The sequence below is a fragment of the Penaeus monodon genome, chromosome 5, assembly GCF_015228065.2.
Source record: "Penaeus monodon isolate SGIC_2016 chromosome 5, NSTDA_Pmon_1, whole genome shotgun sequence".
NCBI lineage: Eukaryota > Metazoa > Arthropoda > Malacostraca > Decapoda > Penaeidae > Penaeus > Penaeus monodon.
Window position 1 is genome coordinate 26,075,877 of NC_051390.1, and position 10,263 is coordinate 26,086,139.

Here is a 10,263-nt window from a genome sequence, read left to right on the forward strand (position 1 = left end):
GCACGCGGCCCCTTCAACCTCAGACTGAGGTCGATGTGGAGGCTCTCCCGCTGCTGGAGTCCCCGATGATGGTGTCGTCATGACGACGACGAGGAGTGGAGGGCTCCGGGGGGTTTTCTTTTGGTAGCAGAGGGTTTTTTTGTCTTTTTTTGGTGAGTGTTTAAGTGGTGAAGGGTTTGCGTTTGTGATCGTGTGATGTGTTAGTTGTAGTTTTTCTTGGCAGTTCTCTTGGTTTCGTTGTGGTTGTTTGTGCGTGATACTCAGGTATGTACAGGTTCTCGTCTTCGAGATTTCCTCGGCATCACAATGCTGGGGAAACGTTTTTTGTAGTAGTGTTGGGAGTATGTTTGTGAATTTCTTGGCGTTGTATTTTTCAGCTATTAAAGCTACGTGTAGTATGGTCTGTATTTTGGGGTTGTTGTTAGGTATGAAGGCGTTGTTTTGGGGAAATTGAGGTGGTAGAGGCATTGTGTTTCCCGAGGGAATCGTGTTGGGTCGTTTTGTGGTGGGTGTAGATGTTTGTAAGGGTCGGAGTGTTGAAACGTAGGTTGGGTTGTTTGTTTTGTTTTTTGTGCTTGTCTTTTTGTCTTAATAATTTCTTTGCGTTTGGGGCAAGACCCACTGACGGCGACATGCTGCCCCTCGCAGTTGCAACATTTGATGGTCTTGTTGCATGTGGCAAAGAAGTGCCCAAGTTCGCCACATCTGCTGCATCTCTGTTCGTGTGTGCATGTGTGTTTTGTGTGGTTAAATCGGTAACATTTCAAGCACTGGTCAACCTGAATAAAGCTCTCAGGTTTCACATTATAGGAGGGGACGGATGTGTTAAACATCACAATCCCACAAGTTAGGAGCTTCTGTGCCTCCTCAGGCGCAGAGCAACGGATCTTTACGATGCGTGACTCTGGGGGTTTGTATACATCTACGACAGTGACGTCGTTTTTGGCCGAGACTTCCGCCTGGATAGACTCGCACGATCGTGGCAGGATTGTCTTGTCGATCTTTTTAGCCACGACCGTGCATTTAGCCTTAGTCTCAGGGGAAGGGAGAGGTTTGAAGCCTTGTTCTGCGAGTGTTCTTTGGCCAGTCGAGGAAAGGAAGGGGGTCAGCTGTTCAGGCTTGGCAACAACAACTTTGTAGCCATTGTGAACTTTAAAGCAATGTGTCACGGCAACTTCTGTGATGGAGAAGATTTTCTGGAGAGCCACCTCACAGGAGATGGGCTCCCCAGAATATGATAATTTGATTACGTGACCCATGAATACATAGCACGAGGGTGATGATGAAGGTCAGGGAGGGAAGTCTAGCAGAAGCTAATTGACAGGATGATGCAAGGGCGGTAGTGGTATCAAAAAGGAAGACACACTGGGCAATTAACAGTCTTTGTATGTTAGGGCCGGTCGGGGTTAAGACCCTGCCGAACGGAGAATCTAACCCTTATGGGTTCGGCCGGCACCTCGCAGTAAAACTGCTAATTGCCACAGTGCTTCGTATTTTTAATTGTAAGCACTCTGGCCTACAATTAAAAATACTAGCCTCAAAGTAAGGTGTGCGAGATAACACCCAAAGTTATCAGCACAAGGGCCAAGGTCGTCTTTGCGTGGGGGTGTCAAAAGATCTCTTTACGAAGAAACCCAGCACAAAAACCTTGGGACCTAGAGGTCCAGAGAGAGCCCGAACCGCAGTTGATTAGAAAAGGCATCCAATCAGGCAAGGGTGGCCCTGTCAAATAACCTTTCAATAGTGAATTGAGAGTGGCCTATGTCCTGCAGTGGAATAAATAGCTGTTGAAAAAATATATATATGTATATATACATATATGTATTTTTTCAACAGCTATTTATTCCACTGTAGGATATAGGCCTTTCTCAATATATATATATATATATATATATATATATATATATATATATATATATATATATATATATATATATATCACATATAATACTGGGAACATATATAAAAGTAAAACTCATATAATTATACATACATATAAAACTCTATATACATATAAAAATACAAACAAAATGTGTATTAAACAAGAATCAGAATCGGGCACACAAGACTGACTCTATGGGACAATGATGGCTAAAAATGAAGCACTTTGTGAAGGCTGCCAGAGCCATTAACGATTCGCACATGCTAGTGGAAAGATGTGCAACCTCTCAGACAAAGACGTATTTACTTGTCTCCCCCATATACACTGAAAAACGTTATTGGGGGAAGATTGTGACATAGAGGGTCTATTAATTCCTTAGGGAGACTAATATTTTCAATAAAATTAAATTATGCAAATGTTTAGCAATAATTTTATGCAATAGAGCAATAATATTTTGCTTTGATTTGTTATCTATTTATGATTATTGTAAGATATTTATTGATAGATTTTTTAAATTTTTAAACATTTAATATTTTAGTAACAAGCTATTCGCCGCAATGACCTTAGCTGTTGACGCGGCAGATAATTTTAAATAATCAATCAATCAATCGGTCATGAGACTGGCAAGAAAAAAGAATGAATATTGTACGCCTAGCCTAAAGGCAGAAACCCAGAGGGTCATTGCAACTATCACCCCTCCGGGGAGCAGAACATATTACACGGATGGATCGGTCGATCCCATTGACACACCACTGCAGGCGGCCTTCGCCAAGCAATGGAGCCACAAACAATATTCCATGAGGGGTAAACAGACAACGGCCTCCTCGCTACAGCAGAGGCAGTTGCTATCATGGGAGCACTGAGCCACGTGTCCGCGAGGGAAGGGACACTTGGTCTACACACAGGACTCCAAAGGAAAGCCGTCGACTGTCTTCAGCAGCGCTCACCACTGACAACATTACCTCATGACAACCATCCGCACAATAAGCCAAAGGGATGCTGCTAAGGGTAGAGAAGAATTAATTCATTCATAAATAAAACTAGGTTCCCAGCCATATAGGATCAGAGGCAATGAGCTTGCTGACAGATTAGCCGAAATCGGCCGGGGTTCATGCCCCCTAATCCCATGATAATACATCAGAGCCGGGAAAATTTACTTAGGAGGAAGTGTTACGCGTGACGGCCAACTCCTTCCTCCGCAGCTTCACAGGAGGAAACGAGATTATTCCCCCTCGGCAGGTGGTAATCAGATCCACAAGGGCTATGAAACCACTGCACTCTCTGAAATAAAAAACAGAGGTAACCGAGTATTCTGCACAGAATGCGCCTAGAGTTACCACTGTGCATTGGCAGATTATACAAACCACGAACGTGAAGAGAGGTTGTTGCATGCCATTGCGGAGAGCCGAACGCCACACTGGTACATAATGGGAGGATGCGTGCACACGCCAATCCTAAGGCACCAAAGACCACAGAACACAGCCGTAGTGCTGGTAAAGAGATTAGCGAGATGCTTACACCACGGCTACAGGAGCGGCCTGCTGGCAAATCCCACAGCCACGTAAGCACCGAAGTGTCAGACCAACCAAATGAGACAGCCATAAAAAGCTGGACACAGGCCGGGCCATAAGGTGAAAAGGCCCGGGCGAAGCCAGAAACTTCGCAAAATCTCAAGCAAGCAAGCAAGCACACATTGGGATAGTAGGTGCACAGGCATGAGCGCAAGCGATTATATTATTCAGTGACGCATCTTCGCTGAACAGCGACAGTAGCAACACAAGTGACAACGATGCTACATCGCGTTCGCTCACGGATGAACTGCGAAAGGATGGTGATGCGATTTTATCGTGCGCAGTACAAACAGACATCATCACAACGTTGTGGGAGAATACAAGGTTATTGCTAATCAGTTTACGAACAAGTTACCAACAAGAAGCATGAATGAAAACAATTGAAGGACCTGAATCATTGCATCCAGGAAGAAGCAATTAGAACCATCGCCAATACGCCAGGTGACTAGCCTATATACAATCGACCAAAACTATCGGTTTTGAAATGGATATCGACGGTGACTAGGTACGCCAGGTAATAAATGTGTAAAAAAAATAGGGGCGAGGGGGGTAGAAATTGAGAATAAAATGCAGGTCGAATATGCAGCGAGGATACCACTCGTGTATGAACTCTTGATGAGCGAACACCTTGTTAAACGCAGTAGTAAGAATAATACTAATGTCTTGTGCCACAAGAGCTCCCCTGGAGCCCGGGGCCTCTCGTCTCGCTTGACATTATTGTTCCTGAGTTTCCTTAAAGTAAATAAAAGTAAAGTAAAACCTGTATTACAGATCACTTATGTGCTTTGCCAGCACCTTCAGTGCTCTTGTTTTTGCAGGTGACACGAGATTAAGTAGGCGTAGTCAGTACCCCACCTCAGACCCGCAGCTCTCTTCTATAACCAGGGTAGCCATTTGGGCTTTGACCCTGGTAGGGAGGACCAGTAGTCTGGGGGTCATTGGGCGCACTTTTTCTTTTTTCTATATTTCTATCTTAATGTGACTTTCCTGGCATACCGGAGTTCCTCGTGAACGCCGTATTCGCTGGGGGTGGCATCTACTTACTGTCCTCACCTAGGCAAGTTCGGCGGTAGGGAAGTGTCCCACACAAACTCAATCCCTCGCTGTGGTGTACTGGAGAACGCAACCAGGCTTCCACTGGGGGGGGAGAGGACGAATAAAACTGATTTACTCTCTTAAGCTATTGCGTTAGGTTGATACAAAATTTAGAGCCTTTGATCCCTTCAGGAAAATCAATTTGAGACAAAGGGTCGGACCTGGTCGAGCCAGTATGGATGCCTTACCCCGGCTATCCCTTCTCCTCCTCATGACCACTCTAGACAAACTTGACCCTGAAACAACGGAACCCCCACTAACGACAAACGAGAAGACCACTTTTCAAATCCCACAGAGAATGCGAGGTTCGCGAATGTAAATGCCCGTCGAATGAAAATTAATCGTTTTGAAGTGAACCCTTTCATCATCAAAAAAAGGTCCTTGATGGTCAAGTGGACGGCGATTTTGATTTTGTCAAAAAATTGCGAGATGGAGGCCTCCTCGTATTAAAGTTACAATACAACTCCCAGATTAGATTTACTTAAGCGACGCAAATTCATGAATCTTCGAGTTAAAGTAAACTCTCCTCTGGCCCAAATACCTGTAAGGGAGAATCTTTCACAGGGATATTTGAGGGACTATGGAAGAAAGGGAAATTCTGAGGAGCATGAAGACCAAGACGTAGTGGACGTTCATTGTATGACCAAGACGATGGGAATGTGCTGAACGAAAAATGGACTGGTTTTTTGCACCTTTGCTTTGAATAAAATACCAGAGTATGCTCAACACGGTTATGAACGTGTTCAAGTAAGACTTATATCCAAAAGCCAATGCATTGTAATAGTGCCAAAAAAATTCGGGACACACCTCATTAGAGGTATTGATAAAGACTCAAGAACTTTGTATGCCGGTAAATTGCTGAAGCACCATGACACCATCACATGTCCTAGCCAGATTTCCAAATGTGCTAAACTGTGGAGGTCCCCATCAGTCAGGATCTGCTGGAATGCAGCGTTCCTGAAGAAGGAGGACTGAGAAATTGGCATATATGAGAAGCATGAAGTTAGTTATACTGAAGCTAAGAGGAAAGTGGAGGAAAGTTTGAACACAAACCCGATACTTCCCTAAGCTGCAAGCCATAAACTAACATTGCACCCCTAGTGCAAGTAATGTCATTCAACAGCTGAGCCAAGGATAAGGAAATTGCCTGAACTAAACAACGGTTAAAAGAATTAAATATTAAAGTTTATCATTTGACCAAAATGGTTGATGCAAAATGACATGCACAACCCAGTCTAAACATCATAAGGAGGAAATACGAATCACAGTCCGGAGCGCAATTCCAGTCCGGGCTACTCCTGTGAGGGACTTCGTCTGGCTCGCGATCGCTTCTCTGAGAGAAGCAGATCGCAATCTGTCAGTTAGTCTCCCTCGCCAGGAGGGGCAGGACATGGAAGGCTTCTGTCTCCAAACCATCCCGAGAGAGGTTTCCCCCCCCCCTGGGAGCGAGGGAGAGGAGGCGCTCCCTCCAAAAAAGAAGAAAAATCTGGTGGACAAGGCATTCAAACCCCATAAAAACGTAATCTTCGCGTCGACCATTATACAATGGAAACTCGTCGAAGTTTAAGAATCTAAAGTAAAGCCTTAAATTATTAGGCCTCGTCCTATGCTCCCGCTATATAGGTCTCAAGAAACGCAACTTAACACCACCTCGTCTCTGACGAGGTCGTTCGCTTTGAGGAACTACCATTTAGTCGAAAGGAATCGTTGGAGGGTAGGGGTGGAGGCGGAGTTCGCAATGTACATTCCACCCAAAGCCTCCCTTTTACAGAAGTGACTATTGATTCTACTTTGGAGTTTGTCGCATTGCAAGTAAATTAATGGCACGTATATGGCTATATGTTCACTTTATTGGTCCACCTGGAGCAGGGATCAGACTATTGATGAGTCTTGCTTTCAGGAACGTCTGCCACAAAATAAAAGTAATTTTAGGGATTGTAAGGCTCATATACGTTATGGGGTTCCCTGCGGGTGGATGGTAGGGGTGAGCAAGTAGTGAAGTTGGCTTAAGAGTTCTGATCTAGCCGTCTGAATGATGGTATTCGACGAGGCGTGGACGATATACCGGTAATTTGAGCTTTATTGATTATCACGGGTCTCTTATCAATAGCAGCCAAGTGCCTGTGGCACACCTATTGACGACTCGTTGGGAAGCGGATCATCTTCTATTTTGATTAAATATTCATGCGACACAGTGAGAACGCCTTCAGGCTAAATTTAATGTAAAAAGAGCAGGGACTGGGTCGGCCTTCACAAGGAGCATCAAGCTCGGAACTTGTTGGAGAACCGTTGATGATAAAAGTAAAAACAATATTTCAGAATTCGACTATAGAAGCAGCATTGCTATTCATTCCTAAACTTCAAAGATAGCGTTAAGCATAGAGTCATGGTGGCCATGCCGACACAATAAAGGCCTACAGGCTTTCAAAAACTAACCATCACAAAATGAGAACTCTTTGCAATTACCAAACTAGCAAGGGCTAGGGCTCGTAGAGTAATAAGAAAAGCAAAAAGAGAATCCTGGCGAGCTGTCTCTACAATTAACAACAATACAAAAATCAGAGGTTTGGCTCACTATCAATAAAAACAATAGAAAAAAACATCTTTTAAAATCAATAACCTCATTGACGAGGACAATAATTTCGATTCAGCTAGGAGACATGGCTATGCACTCGCCCGGCCAGTTCTATCATACAAGCAGCCTCAGCTAATTACCATCCCACTTCCTGACCCACCAAGGAAGAGGCTGAGGCTGCAACCAATTTCACTTTGCACAGGAGATGACTTTAAATTACAATAAAGATCTTACAATGGATGAGATTGTCGAGCCCTAGAAGATGTAGAGGAACATCCCCAGGCCCCGATGAGAGTCGATATGAGATGATGAAGCATCTTATCATGATGACATGATTAAGTGCTAGAAGTGTACAATGAATTTGGAAAAGCCACATTTTCCAAACTCAAGGCCTCGCCACACATTCCCATATTGAAAGGAGGGGGTAATCCCAGACTTGCCAAGTCTCCTACCGCCCAATGCGTTGACAAATGCTTATGCAAGTCATGGAACGAATTGTTAACAGTAGCATTTGCGTTTTTAAATTCAGTAATTACTAGTCGACGAGCAGTGCGGCTTCCGCAAGGACGCCACAACTCTCGATCAACTGGTACGGCTGGACAGTCATATTCAAGAGGCCATTGCCAAAAAAGGTTTTTTGAGTTTCAGTATTTTTAGATTATAGAAAACGCCTACGACATGACATGGCGATATGGCCTACTCAGAAAAAACTTATGCTTTTGGATTACGTGGAAATAGCCTTGTTTTATTCCCCCCCCCAAAATTCATTCTGACAGAACTTTGCTGTCAAATTTATTTTCCCGGACAATGTCACGTTTCGGACATTTTGTCCAGGCAAACGGGTCCCACAATGAAGTGTCTGTCACCAAACATTATTTCTATGTATGATCAATGACATCTTACCAGCTACTCCCGGAATCTTAAAACTCACTGTACGTTGATGATTGTGGCATTATGGCACTCCAGCACTAATGCAGAATCTCAGCAAATCCGCATCCAATTGGCATGGATATGATTCATAACTGGGCCTCCAGTGGGGTTTTAAGGTTTCCATCGAAAGAGTATTGGGGTAATTTTTTCAGTAGGAGAAAGCGAACATCAGGCTAACTCTAGACAACCCCCAATACCTATTCAAAATTCGGCAAAGTTTCTTGGGACTTTTGATAGTAGAACTAAATTGGACAGAACCACATTGGTCAGTTAAAGAATAAATGTCAAAAAGCACTGAATTTATTAAAGGCATTTCTGGTAACAAATGGGGAGTGATAGACAGTCTTGCTTAACGGGTATATAAAGCCCTGATTAGGTCTAAAGTAGATTATGGGTCAATCGTGTATGGTTCGGCATCGAGAACAAGGTTTGAAAGGTTTGGATGCTGTGCGAATGCCTGTTTCCCGTGTGTGTCTAGAGCCCTGAAGTGCAACTCGGGATAGAGAGTCCATCTTGAGGTGGAGTCAGGAGTACCTCCCCTACGACTCAGACGCGGCCAGTTAGCCTTGAGCTATGCCGCAAAGGCGGATCGAGACCCGAGCCACCCCTAATGGCAATACTAGCATTAGGCCTTTGCCACGAGACTCCACGACTCGCTCGAGAAAGTCCCCCCCTCCCGGTATAGATCTCTCTACCATCGGTACCTGGTTCAGTCAAATATAGCGCCATGGGAAAACCCAACTGGAACAGGCTGACCAAAAAATTAGCGGGTCAACTGATGATTGGACCCTTTAGCATAGTCCGTAACAGATCTCAGGTGTTTGTGTCTCTTATAAAAGCAAAAATACATCTTCTGTGGCAAAGTGATTGGACAGCCTCCACTCACAAATAAGATCAAAGAAAAAAATAGACTGGGGGACACAGCCCACAGGAAAGAGAGAAAGGGAGGAGGTGGTGTTGGCTCGGCTCAGGGTCAATGCGACCCGATAACCCACCTCACTCCTATTATAGAGCGAACTTTCCCCACAGTGCCTCCAGTGTACCACACCCTCACAATAAATCATCTCCTGACAGTAGGCAGAACATACTCAAATCCAAGACAACGAATTAAAAACTATTTCAGAGTAAAAAACAAAGAATTTACAGTAACAAATATATTATCAAATAAGAAAGAAATAATCATAAATTAATCCCTTTTCTAACTTCTCCCCCCCCCAAAACTTTATGACCTTATATAGTTGATAGAATAGATAGATCATGGCTTATAAACCTGGCCACATGCCGCTGGTTGATAGCCAAGAAATCCAACAAAGAAAGAAGAAAGAAGAAGCTGAGGATACACACAGGATAGACAATCGCTGCGGTTGTAACGAAATGGGATCGAGGCGAGCGCGGTGTCGAACAGCCGACGCAAGATGGAAGAAAAAAAAATGCACGTATACTGGACGTTCACCCCGCGACATCAGCAGGTGAGACAACACAGGTGGAAAACCACCCCGACTATCTGTATCCTCTCATTTTTCGCGAGGGCAGCCATTCTCGCCCTGAACTGAGCGGAAGACTGCAGTTTGTGTTATAGCTAATGCATGCGGGAAGAACTTGCATATGCTACTTCAGGTTTCTGTGTTAGAAAAGAGAGGTATGCAACATGCGGATCTCTTAGATGTCGGACGTCGGATGTTCTCCACCTCAGGAGCCAATTACAGCGAGCGATGTCCGACGGGTACCGTTAGAGGTGCGGGCAAGGCGAGTGTGGGCCTACTATTGTATAAATAATGCTCATTTTGTCCTGGGAAACCACTGGATCAAAATGAGATTGCCATGAAACAATTAAGATCTAGTACAGGACAGACATTATGTGGCCGGATTGTCGAGTGATAAGTTAGGACAATCGGATGAGCAAGCTCGGAGAGTGGTCTGAACTATTTGTTGGACGTAGCTCTGTGTATAATGAACATTAATTAAAATTTTATTCCCCGTTTGAAGAAGAGAGGCAGTTGGAGCCATTTCATATGTTGTTCCCTCCAAAATTTTGCCGCCACTGCATGTCTTTACAAAAATTCCCTGTTCGTGTTAATGAAACAGAAATCGCGTGTTCAACCGACATAACATATTGTATGCATCATGTACGCACAGCGAAGGCGTACAAGGATGAAGATGACGACGAACAGCGCAGCGAAGGTGTTAGATGACAAACCGGAATCGTGCGC